The 16869-nt window shown below is 37.4% G+C and overlaps 1 pseudogene; it reads right to left on the minus strand.

Annotated features, from left to right (window-relative positions):
* Positions 1-16869, minus strand: part of LOC139385572 (heparin cofactor 2-like) — a 77607-nt pseudogene that overhangs the window by 26825 nt on the left and 33913 nt on the right.

Below are 16869 nucleotides of genomic sequence, written 5' to 3' on the forward strand. Positions count from 1 at the left end.
CCACAAGCATGCACCATGCTCCAGCCAACTGTGCCACTTCAATCAAAAATATGACTACAGAGCTTCCCAGTGCTCAAATCACATGACACAAATATTAATTTTCACAAAGTTTGCTGCTTCAGTGTCTTTAGATATTTTGTTACTATGGAATACTGAAGTATAAATAGAAGCATTTCATAAGTGTCAATGGCTTTTATTGACAATTACATGAAGTTGATGCAAAGAGTCAATATTTGCAGTCTTTTTCAAGACCTCTGCAATCTGCCCTGGCATGCTGTCAATTAACTTACTGCTGGCAGCACATTCTGGCATAATCAATGCTTGGAGTTTATCAGAACTTGTGGGTTTTTGCTTGTCCACCCGCCTCTTGAGGATTGACCACAAGTTCTCAATGGGATTAAGGTCTGGAGAGTTTCCTGGCCGTGGACCCAAAATACAATGTTTGGTACCCCGAGCCACTTAGCTATCACTTTTTCCTTATGGCAAGGTGCTCCATCATGCTGGAAAAGGCATTGTTCGTCATCAAACTGTTTCCTGGATGGTTGGGAGAAGTTGCTCTAGGAGGATGTGTTTGTACCATTCTTTATTCATGGCTGTGTTCTTAGGCAAAATTGTGAGTGAGCCCACTCCCTTGGCTGAGAAGCAACCCCACACATGAATGGTCTCAGGATGCTTTACTGTTGGCATGACACAGGATTGATGGTAGCGCTCACCTTGTCTTCTCCGGACATGTTTTTTTTCCGGATGCCCCAAACAATCGGAAAGGGGATTCATCAGAGAAAATGACTTTACCCCAGTCCTCAGCAGTCCAATCCCTGTACATTTAGCAGAATATCAGTCTGCCCTTGATGTTTTTCCTAGGAAGAAGTGGCTTCTTTGCTGCCCTTCTTGACACCAGGCTATCCTCCAAAAGTCTTTGCCTCACTGTGCATGCAGATGCACTCGCACCTGCCTGCTGTCATTACTGAGCAAGCTCTGTACTGATGGTGCCCCGATTCCGCAGCTGAATCAACATTAGGAGACGGTCCTGGTGCTTGCTGGACTTTCTTGTGCTCCCTGAAGCCTTCTTCACAACAATTGAACCGCTCTCCTTGAAGTTCTTTATGATCCGATAAATGATTGATTGATTACCCCCCTGAAATGGACAAAAATGAATGGCAAGATATTGGCATTGGACAAACCATATACACGATGTCCAATACCACCCAATGTGGCGTTGATTCGTGCAAAGTATATTGCAAATGCCATATGGCAATTGCCAGTTTTAACACTTCAAAAATCCAACAGGGGGCGAGTGCGCTCCACCGGGGTTTTTCATATTGATATGGAAATGCAACCCAAGTCAACATCCAAAAGCAAAATTTTGAAAAAATGATTTTTTTGTCAAAAACTTATCACCCCTTAAAAAAGTGCTTTCTGGACCGTTTTTCGAAATTCTTTCGATTTTTGTGTCAATTACACATGTATAAGAACTGTATCAACATACTTTAGTCATACTTTATTATCATATATATATGTTTTTTTTACTTGTGCATAAGGCATATGTTTTCTCCATTTGGAATATGATTTCATAGGAAGTCAAAAGTCAAAAGTCAAAAATGTCAAAATTTTATAAAAAACTTCACACACCCTTAAAAAAGTGCTTTCTGGACCGTTTTTCAAAATTCTTTCGAATTTTGTGTCAATTACACTTGTATAAGAACTGTATCAACATACTTTATTCGTATTTAATTATCATAATTATTTTTATTTTGTTTTACTTGTGCATAAGGCATATGTTTTGTCCATTTGCAATATGATTTAATAGGAAGTCAAAAGTCGAAAATTAGATTTTTTTTTTAAAACTTAAAAAACTAAAAAAAAGTGCTTTCTGGACCGTTTTTCGAAATTGTTTCGATTTTAAGACAATTAATCATGTGTAAGAACTGTATGAATATACTTTTGTAAAATGTTATTATCATGATTTTCTTTATTTTACTTGTGCATAAGGAATATGATTTGTCCATTTGCAATATGATTTCATAGGAAGTCAAAAGTCAAAGTCAAAAGTCAATTTTTGGGGGGGCCAAAATTGACTGAACTGATGAACTCGGGATGGCCGGGCAGTGATAGTTGTTCATTTCCATCACTCGTTGTGTTGATTTCATCATGTCCATTTGGTGATGTTTTTTTCACCTTTGAATCATATTGCAAATGCACGTGCATTTGCAATATTTTTCAATGGGCATTTACCATCACGAATTTGGCATGCTATAAAAATCCTGCAGGAATGTGAAATTGACTGGCCAGATGAACTCGGGATGGCTGGGCAGTGATTCTGGTTCATCTCAATCGCTCGTTAGTGTTGATTTCAGAATGTCCATTTGGTGATGTTTTTTCACTATAGAATCATATTGCAAATGCGCGTGCATTGTTGTGCAACTGGTAACCCAAAAATAAAAATATGGTGATTTCATTATGTCCATTTGTTTATGTTTTCTTACTTTTGCAAAGTCACTGTGCATTTGCAATATGGTTCAATGGGCATGTACCATCACGAATTTGGCATGCTCAAAATTCAAACTATACTTTGCTCAAACTATGCTTTTGTCAACTTGTATTATCATAATTTTTTTGTTTGTTTTACTTGTGCATAAGGCATATGTTTTGTCCATTTGCAATATGATTTCATAGGAAGTCAAAAGTCAAAGTCAAAAGTCAATTTTTTGGGGGGCCAAAATTGACTGAACTGATGAACTCGGGATGGCCGGGCAGTGATAGTTGTTCATTTCCATCACTCGTTGTGTTGATTTCATCATGTCCATTTGGTGATGTTTTTTCACTATAGAATCATATTGCAAATGCACGTGCATTTGCAATATGTTTCAATGGGCATTTACCATCACGAATTTGTCATGCTATAAAAATCCTGCAGGAATGTGAAATTGACTGGCCCGGTGAACTCGGGATGGCTGGGCAGTGGTTCTGGTTCATCTCAATCGCTCGTTAGTGTTGATTTCAGAATGTCCATTTGGTGATGTTTTTTCACTATAGAATCATATTGCAAATGCGCGTGCATTGTTGTGCAACTGGTAACCCAAAAATAAAAATATGGTGATTTCATTATGTCCATTTGTTTATGTTTTCTTACTTTTGCAAAGTCACTGTGCATTTGCAATATGGTTCAATGGGCATGTACCATCACGAATTTGGCATGCTCAAAATTCAAACTATACTTTGCTCAAACTATACTTTTGTCAACTTGTATTATCATAATTTTTGTTTGTTTTACTTGTGCATAAGGCATATGTTTTGTCCATTTGCAATATGATTTCATAGGAAGTCAAAAGTCAATTTTTTGGGGGGCCAAAATTGACTGAACTGATGAACTCGGGATGGCCGGGCAGTGATAGTTGTTCATTTCCATCACTCGTTGTGTTGATTTCATCATGTCCATTTGGTGATGTTTTTTCACTATAGAATCATATTGCAAATGCACGTGCATTTGCAATATGTTTCAATGGGCATTTACCATCACGAATTTGTCATGCTATAAAAATCCTGCAGGAATGTGAAATTGACTGGCCCGGTGAACTCGGGATGGCTGGGCAGTGGTTCTGGTTCATCTCAATCGCTCGTTAGTGTTGATTTCAGAATGTCCATTTGGTGATGTTTTTTCACTATAGAATCATATTGCAAATGCGCGTGCATTGTTGTGCAACTGGTAACCCAAAAATAAAAATATGGTGATTTCATTATGTCCATTTGTTTATGTTTTCTTACTTTTGCAAAGTCACTGTGCATTTGCAATATGGTTCAATGGGCATGTACCATCACGAATTTGGCATGCTCAAAATTCAAACTATACTTTGCTCAAACTATACTTTTGTCAACTTGTATTATCATAATTTTTGTTTGTTTTACTTGTGCATAAGGCATATGTTTTGTCCATTTGCAATATGATTTCATAGGAAGTCAAAAGTCAATTTTTTGGGGGGCCAAAATTGACTGAACTGATGAACTCGGGATGGCCGGGCAGTGATAGTTGTTCATTTCCATCACTCGTTGTGTTGATTTCATCATGTCCATTTGGTGATGTTTTTTCACTATAGAATCATATTGCAAATGCACGTGCATTTGCAATATGTTTCAATGGGCATTTACCATCACGAATTTGTCATGCTATAAAAATCCTGCAGGAATGTGAAATTGACTGGCCCGGTGAACTCGGGATGGCTGGGCAGTGATTCTGGTTCATCTCAATCGCTCGTTAGTGTTGATTTCAGAATGTCCATTTGGTGATGTTTTTTCACTATAGAATCATATTGCAAATGCGCGTGCATTGTTGTGCAACTGGTAACCCAAAAATAAAAATATGGTGATTTCATTATGTCCATTTGTTTATGTTTTCTTACTTTTGCAAAGTCACTGTGCATTTGCAATATGGTTCAATGGGCATGTACCATCACGAATTTGGCATGCTCAAAATTCAAACTATACTTTGCTCAAACTATACTTTTGTCAACTTGTATTATCATAATTTTTTTGTTTGTTTTACTTGTGCATAAGGCATATGTTTTGTCCATTTGCAATATGATTTCATAGGAAGTCAAAAGTCAAAGTCAAAAGTCAATTTTTTGGGGGGCCAAAATTGACTGAACTGATGAACTCGGGATGGCCGGGCAGTGATAGTTGTTCATTTCCATCACTCGTTGTGTTGATTTCATCATGTCCATTTGGTGATGTTTTTTCACTATAGAATCATATTGCAAATGCACGTGCATTTGCAATATGTTTCAATGGGCATTTACCATCACGAATTTGTCATGCTATAAAAATCCTGCAGGAATGTGAAATTGACTGGCCTCGGTGAACTCGGGATGGCTGGGCAGTGATTCTGGTTCATCTCAATTGCTCGTTAGGGTTGATTTCAGAATGTCACTTTGGTGATGTTTTTTCACTATAGAATCATATTGCAAATGCACGTGCATTTGCAATATGTTTCAATGGGCATTTACCATCACGAATTTGTCATGCTATAAAAATCCTGCAGGAATGTGAAATTGACTGGCCCGATGAACTCGGGATGGCTGGGCAGTGATTCTGGTTCATCTCAATTGCTCGTTAGGGTTGATTTCAGAATGTCACTTTGGTGATGTTTTTTCACTATAGAATCATATTGCAAATGCACGTGCATTGTTATGCAACTGGTAACCCAAAAATAAAAAATCTGGTTGTAAATGCATTTACCGGGACTCCTATTGTCCATGCCCGCTATGGGAGTACCCTACTACGTCCCTCTATCAGTGGGGGCCATCCTTGAGTGCCCTATGGACAGTTTAAAATATGACGATGGATGCAGATTGTGATTTTCCTCCGTGCAACTGGTGATCTGAAATGTGCAACTGGTAACCCGAAAATTAAATTACTGTTTTAAATACATTTACCGGGACTCCTATTGTCCATGCCCGCTATGGGAGTACCCTACTACGTCCCTCTATCCATGGGGGCCGTCCTGAGTGCTTTATGGACAGTTTAAAATATGACGATGGATGCAGATTGTGATTTTATTCCGTGCAACTGGTGACCTGAAATGTGCATCTGGTAACCCCAAAATTAAAATACTGTTTTAAATGCATTTACCGGGACTACTATTGTCCATGCCCGCTATGGGAGTACCCTACTACGGCCCTCTATCAGTAGGGGACATCCTTGAGTGCTTTATGGACAGTTTAAAATATGACGATGGATACGCATTGTTTTCATGATTTCATTATGTCCATTTGTTTATGTTTTCTTACTTTTTCAAAGTTACTGTGCATTTGCAATATGTTTCAATGGGCAGGTACCATCACGAATTTGTCATGCTATAAAAATCCTGCAGGAATGTGAAATTGACTTTGCAGTGATTTTGGTTCATCTCAATCGCTCGTTAGGGTAGATTTCAGAATGTCACTTTTGTTGATGGTACCTCACTGTTTAAACATATTGCAAATGGACAAGAGTCAAGTGGACAAGAGTCCATCAGTCAATTAGATATCATTCTGACACCAAACTGATACAAACTGACACCAAACTCACTTTTTCCAACTCGTTTAGTAGCCAACTATTACATACTTCAGAGCTGGCCCAAAATTCACAACGCCTTTGGTTCAAACCATAAAAAAACCATAAAACACGTAGTTACGTTCTAGCTGCGGGTCCAAAAATGAAAAAAGGTATTGCAAATGTACGAGGCTGTTTCTCGGTCCGAGAACCTTCTAGAACCACCTAACTCACCACGCACTATCGACCGGAGGTCTAGAACAGGTTTCTAAAGTTTCGGAACTCTAGGTCTGACGGTTCTTTTTTAGCTCGAACAAAGCTAACTATTGCAGCCACTGTCTGTCTCTACGCACCCCAATACGTCCCTCCTTCCAAGTTGTGTTTTAGTGTGATTTATTTTTCCTTTGAATTTTTTGTGGAAAAATGACTGATTTACAGTTCATGGGGGTTGCCTAATCACACATATGAAGTTTTGGAAAGATCAGACTTTTTTAACCCCTCGAAACAGCCCCTGAGACACCAATTATGGCACTTCCGGTTGGCACAGGACGCTATAAATCAACACATATCCTCATTGGGGTATGCTTTTACAGAATCCTGAGTTTTAAGTCCTTACGTTAAGAACTGACTGATTTACACAGGGTTGAATGCACTATGTCTATCAAACTGCAGGCAGGGTATGGATATACACTTTTAGGGGCATTTTAACCACTTCCGGTTGGTCCAAGAAGCTTAGAATCAACACAGGTAGACCTCATAGTGGACTGATGGACTGGTACCGAAGACAGGTTCATAAGGCATTCAGAACCCACATAGGCCTGAGGTTGAAATTAGGGGTGCAGGCAATGTATTCCTATGGGGAGAGAAGTCAATGCAAACTGTTTGATGTAAACACCTTCTTTTAACTATTAAGGGTTAATGCCACACGGTCAAGGTTAGGCTTGCACGGATCGGGAGGACCTTAGGAACATTCCTGTGGTGGAATTTTTCTTCTCACCCTAACGGTTCTCTCACTCTCACCCAAAATCAAATTACGTTGTGGGGCAGGCTTCATTTTGGGCCTACTATTCTAATGGTCGCTGCACCTAGACCGAGCGAGCTACAGTCAAGCGGGATATCTCGTTGAACTCGGCACGGCCTAGGGATTATGGTAATGCAATTTCCTGCTCTCTGTGTCTTTAAGCACCGCACTTTATCACTCCATTCTTCCTGTGTGTGTGTGAGGGAGCTTTTCTTTGACATCTGTTGGGAGAAATGACTGATTTACAGTTCAGAAGGGTTACCTAGTCACACATATGAAGTTTTGGAGAGATGTGACTTTTTTAATCCTTCGAAACAGACAGTGTGACCAAATTAAAGGCACTTCCGGTTGGCACAGGAAGCTATAAGTAACCACATGTCTTGATTGACATAGCCACTTACAGAATCCTGAGTTTTAAGTCTTTAAGTTAAGAATTGATTGATCTACACAGGTTTGAATACAGTGATTTTCATAATGACAGGTTATGCGTTTCAAAACACTTTTAGGGTGATTTTAACCACTTCCCTTTGCTTCAGGAAGCTTAGAATTGACACAGGTAGACCTCATAGTGGTCTGATGGACTGTCATAGAAGACAGGTTCATAAGGCATTCATAACCCACATAGGCTTCAGGTTGAATTTAGAGGTGCAGGCAATGTATTCCTATGGGGAGAGAAGTCAAAGCAAGCTGTTTCAAGTAAACACCTTCTTTTTACTGTGAAGGATTAATGCCACACGGTCAAGGTTAGGCTTGCACGGATTGGGAGGACCTCAGGAACGTACCTGAGGTCGAATTGTGCTTCTCACCCTAACGGTTCTCTCACTGCCACCCAAAATCAAATGACATTGTGGGGCAGGCTTCATTTTGGGCCTTCTTTTTTTCAAGTTCGGTGCACTCAGAACGAGCTACGGTCAAGCGGGGCGTCTCGTTGAACTCGGCACAGTCTGGAGACTATGGTGATGCCATTTTTTGTGTTGATTTCAGAATGACATTTTGGTAATGGTCCCTCTCCGTTTAAACATATTGCAAATGCACAAAAGTCAACTAGCAAGTCAGTGTCCATCAGTCAATTAGATGTCATTATGACACCAAACTGATATCAATTGACACCAAACACACTTTTTCCTACTCATTTAGAAGCCAACTATCACATATGTCAGAGCAGGCCCATAATTCACAGCGCCTTCAGTTTAAAACATAATAAAAAGGTAAAACACATAGTTACGTTCTAGCTGTGGGTCCAGTTCGGACATTATGTGAAGGCCTATGTGAGGCGACCCCGAATCCCGAGTTTCGGCTCGATAGGTAATTTGGTGTCCGAGCAAAACCCTAATTGGTGCTGAAAATCCACTTTTTTCCATGCCTTGCTACGGGGTCCTTGAACGAGCTATCGGACAGAAACGTTGGGGTCCGTCTCTATGGGCCGAGCCAGTTTCAATGCACCTAGCCTTGCGTCTCTGAGACTTTTCTAAACGTCGTCATTTTCGTAATGGTCAAAATGAATTGAAGGTATTGCAAATGTACGAGGCTGTTTCTCGGTCAGAGAACCTTCTAGAGCCACGTAACTCACCACGCACCATCGACCGGAGGTCTAGAACAGGTTTCTAAAGTTTCGGAACTCTAGGTCTGACGGTTCTTTTTTTAGCTCGAACAAAGCTAACTATTGCAGCCACTGTCTGTCTCTACGCACCCCAATACGTCCCTCCTTCCAAGTTGTGTTTTAGTGTGATTTATTTTTCCTTAGATTTTTTTGGGGAAAAATGACTGATTTACAGTTCATGGGGGTTGCCTAATCACATAAATGAAGTTTTGGACAGATCTGACTTTTTTAACCCTTCGAAACAGCCCCTGAGACACCAATTATGGCACTTCATGCTACAAGTCAACACATATCCTCATTGGGGTATGCTTTTACAGAATCCTGAGTTTTAAGTCTTTACGTTAAGAATTGGCTGATTTACACAGGCTTGAATGCACTATGTCTATCAAACTGCAGGCAGGGTATGGGTAAACACTTGTAGGGTGATTTTAACCACTTCCGGTTGGTCCAGGAAGCTTAGAATCAACACAGGTAGACCAAATAGTGGCCTGATGGACTGGTACCGAAGACAGGTTCATACGGCATTTATAACCCATATAGGCTTCAGGTTGAATTTAGGGGTGCAGGCAATGTATTCCTATGGGGAGAGATGTCACTGTAATCTTTGAGATCAAAAAACCCTGTTTTACTGTTAAGGGTTAATGCCACACGGTCAAAATTAGTTTTGCACAGATCGGGAGGACCTTAGGAACATTCCTGTGGTGGAATTTTTCTTCTCACCCTAACGGTTCTCTCACTGTCACCCAAAAGCAAATGACATTGTGGGGCAGGCTTCATTTTGGGCCTACTATTCTAATGGTCGCTGCGCCTAGACCGAGCGAGCTACGGTCAAGCGGGATATCTCGTTGAACTCGGCACGGCCTAGGGATTATGGTAATGCCATTGCCTGCTCTCTGTGTCTTTAAGCACCGCACTTTGTCACTCCATCCTTGCTGTGTGTGTGTGTGTGAGAGCTTTTCTTTGACATCTGTTGGGAGAAATGACTGACTTACAGTTTATGGGGATTGCCTAATCACACATATGAAGTTTTGAAAAGATCTGACCTTTTTAACCCTTGGTAACAGCCACTATGACACCATTTAAGGTTGGCACAGGAAGCTATAAATAAACGCATATCCTGATTGGTGTATGCCTTTACATAATCCTGAGTTTTAAGTCTTTACGTTAAGAACTGAGTTATTTACGGAGGGTTTAGTATGCGCGTGTTATTTCAGAAAATCATAGAAAATCACAGAAATCTCGCAGAGCTCCGCAGCACACTTTAAAAAGATTCGTATGAACACCCTGCAACTGGATCTGTAACCGTTGAAAAAAAAACCTGCCTATTTGTGAACATCACCAATTTGTCATTGTTCCGTTTCTCTTAAATGACGATAGATAAATGGCTGGTTCTTTTTTTATTGACACCGGAGGCTCCTTGACTTTGACCTGAAGTGGAAAAATAATTTCTCTATTTCCATTTTGGACCTTTAATCCCAGAAAAATGGCCATAACTCAAAAACCGTTGAGGGGCCAACTGCCCATTATGCCAAACCTACGCTCACCAAGTTTTGGCTTCGAAATATTTTCCATTTTCGAGATAAGGCCCCGTCGTGATTCGTGATGTTTTGCCAAATTGCCATATGATTCCTTATGCCCTATTGTGGGAATTTCCGGGATAGTGGAAAAATGGTCCAAAACTTGTTTATTTTATAAAACGGAAACCGAATGTCCGACAAAGTTCATTCAATGACTTTCCGGTAGGTCCGGCCCTACCGCACGGCCCGACGCCGACCGCGAATTTTACAAACGTTTTCGGACGTCTAGTAAGGGACCGTACATTTGCAATATGGACTTTCTCACTAACCATACACGAAATGTCAAAATGTTCCCTTATGTATGCAATATCCTTGCCCTTGAAGCCCTTTTTGTGCAAAGCAATGATGACGGCACGTGTTTCCTTGCAGGTAACCATGCTTGACAGAGGATGAACAATGATTCCAAGCACCACCCTCCTTTTGAAGCTTCTAGTCTGTTATTCGAACTCAATCAGCATGACAGAGTGATCTCCAGCCTTGTCCTCGTCAACACTCACACATGCGTTAATGAGAGAATCACTGACATGATGTCAGCTGGTCCTTTTGTGGCAGGTCTGAAATGCAGTGGAAATATTTTGGGGAGATTCAGTTAATTTGCATGGCAAAGAGGGACTGCAATTAATTGCAATTCATCTGATCAATCTTCATAACATTCTGGAGTATATGCAAATTGCCATCATACAAACTGAGGCAGCAGACTTTGTGAAAGTGAATATTTGCGTCATTCTCAAAATGTTTGGCCACGACTGTACTCATCCTCTAACAATGTATATCACCTACCTGTAGTCATCCCCTCCCTCGGCCAGGATCTTGTCAAAGTCAATGTAGTCTTCGCCCTCAAAGCCTTCCAGGGGCAGATCGTTGGTCACAGTGTTCTCTTTGTGGAACTCCAGAGGAATGTTCTCCATGTCCAGACCTCCACCCTGGCTAAGGCCTCGTGGGTCTGGCTCAGGGTTTGGGGTCGGACTCTGGTCATAGAATCTGAAGTGAGAGCCCAGGTCCTTGACCCCGACCCCAGTGTTTCTAGTCAGGACTGTGTCTTAAGCCACCACACAGCAGGAATCAGGAACCCACCATTTGGGAAACACTGACCTAAGGTATTTATCATGCGCAAATAACCATGGTCAATATCAACATGTTTAGCCTTTTTTTGGTTGGATACCTAAGACAGTTTACCCATACACCAAAGAACATCCAAACGGGTTATTAGACTTGAATTAACACTTTATTAAAACCCTTTCAAGCTCTAAATCATGTTTGATGCACTCTGGATAAAAAGAATACATTTGTTTATGTTTATTCGAGTTGTTATGAAAACACTGTTTTCAGCAAGTTGCAACATTGAAATGCAGAAATAAGCACTTTTCCATAAACAAGCTCTAAATCATGCTTGATGCACTCTGGATAAAAAGAAAACATTTGTTATGTTTATTCGAGGTGTTATGAAAACACTGTAGACTGTTTTTCAGCAAGTTGCAACATTGAAATGGAGAAATAAGCACTTTTCCATAACAAGCTCTAAATCATGTTTGATGCACTCTGGATAAAAAAAAACATTTGTTTATGTTTATTCGAGGTGTTATGAAAACACTGTAGACTGTTTTTCAGCAATTTGCTACATTGAAATGCAGAAATAAGCACTTTTCCATAAACAAGCTCTAAATCATGTTTGATGCAATCTGGATAAAAAAAAAAACATTTATGTTTATTCGAGTTGATATTGAAAACACTGTTTTCAGCAAGTTGCAACATTGAAATGCAGAAATAAGCACTACCATAAACAAGCTCTAAATCATGTTTGATTTACTCTGGATTAAAAAAAAAACATTTGTTATGTTTATTCGAGTTGTTTTGAAAACACTGTAGACTGTTTTTCAGCAAGTTGCAACATTGTAATGCAGAAATAAGCACTATTCCATAAACAAGCTCTAAATCATGTTTGATGCACTCTGGATAAAAAAACAAACATTTGTTATGTTTATTCGAATTGTTTTGAAAACACTGCAGACTGTTTTTCAGCAAGTTGCAACATTGAAATGCAGAAATAAGCACTTTTCCATAAACTTGCTCTAAATCATGTTTGATGCACTCTGGATAAAAAAAAACATTTGTTATGTTTATTCGAGTTGTTATGAAAACACTGTAGACTGTTTTCAGCAAGTTGCAACATTGAAATGCAGAAATAAGCACTATTCCATAAACAAGCTCTAAATCATGTTTGATGCACTCTGGATGTCAAATTTTTGCTGTGCTGTCTATTTGAGATGAAATGAACATTGTGGACAGTTTTCAGCAAGTTGCAACATTGAAATGCAGAAATAAGCACTTTTCCATAACAAGCTCTAAATCATGTTTGATGCACTCTGGATAAAAAAAAAAACATTTGTTTATGTTTATTCGAGTTGTTATGAAAACACTGTTTTCAGCAAGTTGCAAAATTGAAATGCAGAAATAAGCACTACCATAAACAAGCTCTAAATCATGTTTGATTTACTCTGGATAAAAAAAAAAACATTTGTTATGTTTATTCGAGTTGTTATGAAAATACTGTTTTCAGCAAGTTGCAACATTGAAATGCAGAAATAAGCACTACCATAAACAAGCTCTAAATCATGTTTGATTTACTCTGGATTAAAAAAAAACATTTGTTATGTTTATTCGAATTGTTTTGAAAACACTGCAGACTGTTTTTCAGCAAGTTGCAACATTGTAATGCAGAAATAAGCACTATTCCATAAACAAGCTCTAAATCATGTTTGATGCACTCTGGATAAAAAAACAAACATTTGTTATGTTTATTCGAGTTGTTATGAAAACACTGTTTTCAGCAAGTTGCAACATTGAAATGCAGAAATAAGCACTTTTCCATAAACTTGCTCTAAATCATGTTTGATGCAATCTGGATAAAAAAAACATTTATGTTTATTCGAGTTGTTATGAAAACACTGTTTTCAGCAAGTTGCAACATTGAAATGCAGAAATAAGCACTTTTCCATAAACAAGCTCTAAATCATGCTTGATGCACTCTGGATAAAAAGAAAAACATTTGTTATGTTTATTCGAGTTGATTTTCAGAACACTGTTTTCAGCAAGTTGCATCATTGAAATGCAGAAATAAGCACTACCATAAACAAGCTCTAAATCATGTTTGATTTACTCTGGATAAAAAAAAAACATTTGTTATGTTTATTCGAGTTGTTATGAAAACACTGTTTTCAGCAAGTTGCAACATTGAAATGCAGAAATAAGCACTACCATAAACAAGCTCTAAATCATGTTTGATTTACTCTGGATTAAAAAAAAAACATTTGTTATGTTTATTCGAGTTGTTTTGAAAACACTGTAGACTGTTTTTCAGCAAGTTGCAACATTGTAATGCAGAAATAAGCACTATTCCATAAACAAGCTCTAAATCATGTTTGATGCACTCTGGATAAAAAAAAAAACATTTGTTATGTTTATTCGAGTTGTTATGAAAACACTGTAGACTGTTTTTCAGCAAGTTGCAACATTGAAATGCAGAAATAAGCACTTTTCCATAAACAAGCTGTAAATCATGTTTGATGCACTCTGGATGTCCAATTTTTGCTGTGCTGTCTATTTGAGATTAAATGAACATTGTGGACAGTTTTCAGCAAGATGCAACATTGAAATGCAGAAATAAGCATTTTTCCATAAACAAGCTCTAAATCATGTTTGTTACACTACTGGATAACATTTTTTTTTTGTTATGTTTATTCGAGATGTTATGAAAACACTGTAGACTGTTTTCAGCAAGTTGCAACATTGAAATGCAGAAATAAGTAATTTTCTATAAACAAGGTCTAAATCATGTTTGATGCACTCTGGATAAAAAAAAACATTTGTTATGTTTATTCGAGTTGTTATGAAAACACTGTAGACTGTTTTCAGCAAGTTGCAACATTGAAATGCAGAAATAAGCACTTTTCCATAACAAGCTCTAAATCATGTTTGATGCACTCTGGATAAAAAAAATCATTTGTTTATGTTTATTCGAGTTGTTATGAAAACACTGTTTTCAGCAAGTTGCAACATTGAAATGCAGAAATAAGCACTTTTCCATAAACAAGCTCTAAATCATGCTTGATGCACTCTGGATAAAAAGAAAAACATTTGTTATGTTTATTCAAGTTGATTTTCAGAACACTGTTTTCAGCAAGTTGCAACATTGAAATGCAGAAATAAGCACTACCATAAACAAGCTCTAAATCATGTTTGATTTACTCTGGATAAAAAAATAAAACATTTGTTATGTTTATTCGAGTTGTTATGAAAACACTGTAGACTGTTTTTCAGCAAGTTGCAACATTGTAATGCAGAAATAAGCACTATTCCATAAACAAGCTCTAAATCATGTTTGATGCACTCTGGATAAAAAAAAACAACATTTGTTATGTTTATTCGAGTTGTTATGAAAACACTGTTTTCAGCAAGTTGCAACATTGAAATGCAGAAATAAGTACTTTTCTATAAACAAGCTCTAAATCATGTTTGATGCAATCTGGATAAAAAAAAACATTTGTTATGTTTATTCGAGTTGTTATGAAAACACTGTAGACTGTTTTCAGCAAGTTGCAACATTGAAATGCAGAAATAAGCACTATTCCATAAACAAGCTCTAAATCATGTTTGATGCACTCTGGATGTCAAATTTTTGCTGTGCTGTCTATTTGAGATGAAATGAACATTGTGGACAGTTTTCAGCAAGTTGAAACATTGAAATGCAGAAATAAGCACTTTTCAATAAACAAGCTCTAAATCATGTTTGATGCAATCTGGATAAAAAAAAAACATTTATGTTTATTCGAGTTGATATTGAAAACACTGTTTTCAGCAAGTTGCAACATTGAAATGCAGAAATAAGCACTACCATAAACAAGCTCTAAATCATGTTTGATTTACTCTGGATTAAAAAAAAAACATTTGTTATGTTTATTCGAGTTGTTTTGAAAACACTGTAGACTGTTTTTCAGCAAGTTGCAACATTGTAATGCAGAAATAAGCACTATTCCATAAACAAGCTCTAAATCATGTTTGATGCACTCTGGATAAAAAAAAAAAAAAGTGTTATGTTTATTCGAGTTGTTATGAAAACACCGTTTTCAGCAAGTTGCAACATTGAAATGCAGAAATAAGCACTTTTCCATAAACTTGCTCTAAATCATGTTTGATGCAATCTGGATAAAAAAAAAATTGTATGTTTATTCGAGTTGTTATGAAAACACTGTAGACTGTTTTTCAGCAAGTTGCAACATTGAAATGCAGAAATAAGCACTTTTCCATAAACAAGCTCTAAATCATGTTTGATGCAATCTGGATAAAAAAAAAACATTTATGTTTATTCGAGTTGATATTGAAAACACTGTTTTCAGCAAGTTGCAACATTGAAATGCAGAAATAAGCACTACCATAAACAAGCTCTAAATCATGTTTGATTTACTCTGGATTAAAAAAAAAACATTTGTTATGTTTATTCGAGTTGTTTTGAAAACACTGTAGACTGTTTTTCAGCAAGTTGCAACATTGTAATGCAGAAATAAGCACTATTCCATAAACAAGCTCTAAATCATGTTTGATGCACTCTGGATAAAAAAAAAAAACATTTGTTATGTTTATTCGAGTTGTTATGAAAACACTGTTTTCAGCAAGTTGCAACATTGAAATGCAGAAATAAGTACTTTTCTATAAACAAGCTCTAAATCATGTTTGATGCACTCTGGATAAAAAAAAAAAAATTTGTTATGTTTATTCGAGTTGTTATGAAAACACTGTAGACTGTTTTTCAGCAAGTTGCAACATTGAAATGCAGAAATAAGCACTTTTCCATAAACAAGCTCTAAATCATGTTTGATGCAATCTGGATAAAAAAAAAACATTTATGTTTATTCGAGTTGATATTGAAAACACTGTTTTCAGCAAGTTGCAACATTGAAATGCAGAAATAAGCACTACCATAAACAAGCTCTAAATCATGTTTGATTTACTCTGGATTAAAAAAAAAACATTTGTTATGTTTATTCGAGTTGTTTTGAAAACACTGTAGACTGTTTTTCAGCAAGTTGCAACATTGTAATGCAGAAATAAGCACTATTCCATAAACAAGCTCTAAATCATGTTTGATGCACTCTGGATAAAAAAACAAACATTTGTTATGTTTATTCGAATTGTTTTGAAAACACTGCAGACTGTTTTTCAGCAAGTTGCAACATTGTAATGCAGAAATAAGCACTATTCCATAAACAAGCTCTAAATCATGTTTGATGCACTCTGGATAAAAAAAAAAAAATGTGTTATGTTTATTCGAGTTGTTATGAAAACACCGTTTTCAGCAAGTTGCAACATTGAAATGCAGAAATAAGCACTTTTCCATAAACTTGCTCTAAATCATGCTTGATGCAATCTGGATAAAAAAAACATTTATGTTTATTCGAGTTGTTATGAAAACACTGTAGACTGTTTTCAGCAAGTTGCAACATTGAAATGCAGAAATAAGCACTATTCCATAAACAAGCTCTAAATCATGTTTGATGCACTCTGGATGAAAAAAAAAACATTTGTTATGTTTATTCGAGTTGTTATGAAAACACTGTAGACTGTTTTCAGCAAGTTGCAACATTGAAATGTCC

Source organism: Oncorhynchus clarkii, chromosome 3, assembly GCF_045791955.1.
Source record: "Oncorhynchus clarkii lewisi isolate Uvic-CL-2024 chromosome 3, UVic_Ocla_1.0, whole genome shotgun sequence".
Classification (NCBI taxonomy): Eukaryota; Metazoa; Chordata; class Actinopteri; order Salmoniformes; family Salmonidae; genus Oncorhynchus; species Oncorhynchus clarkii.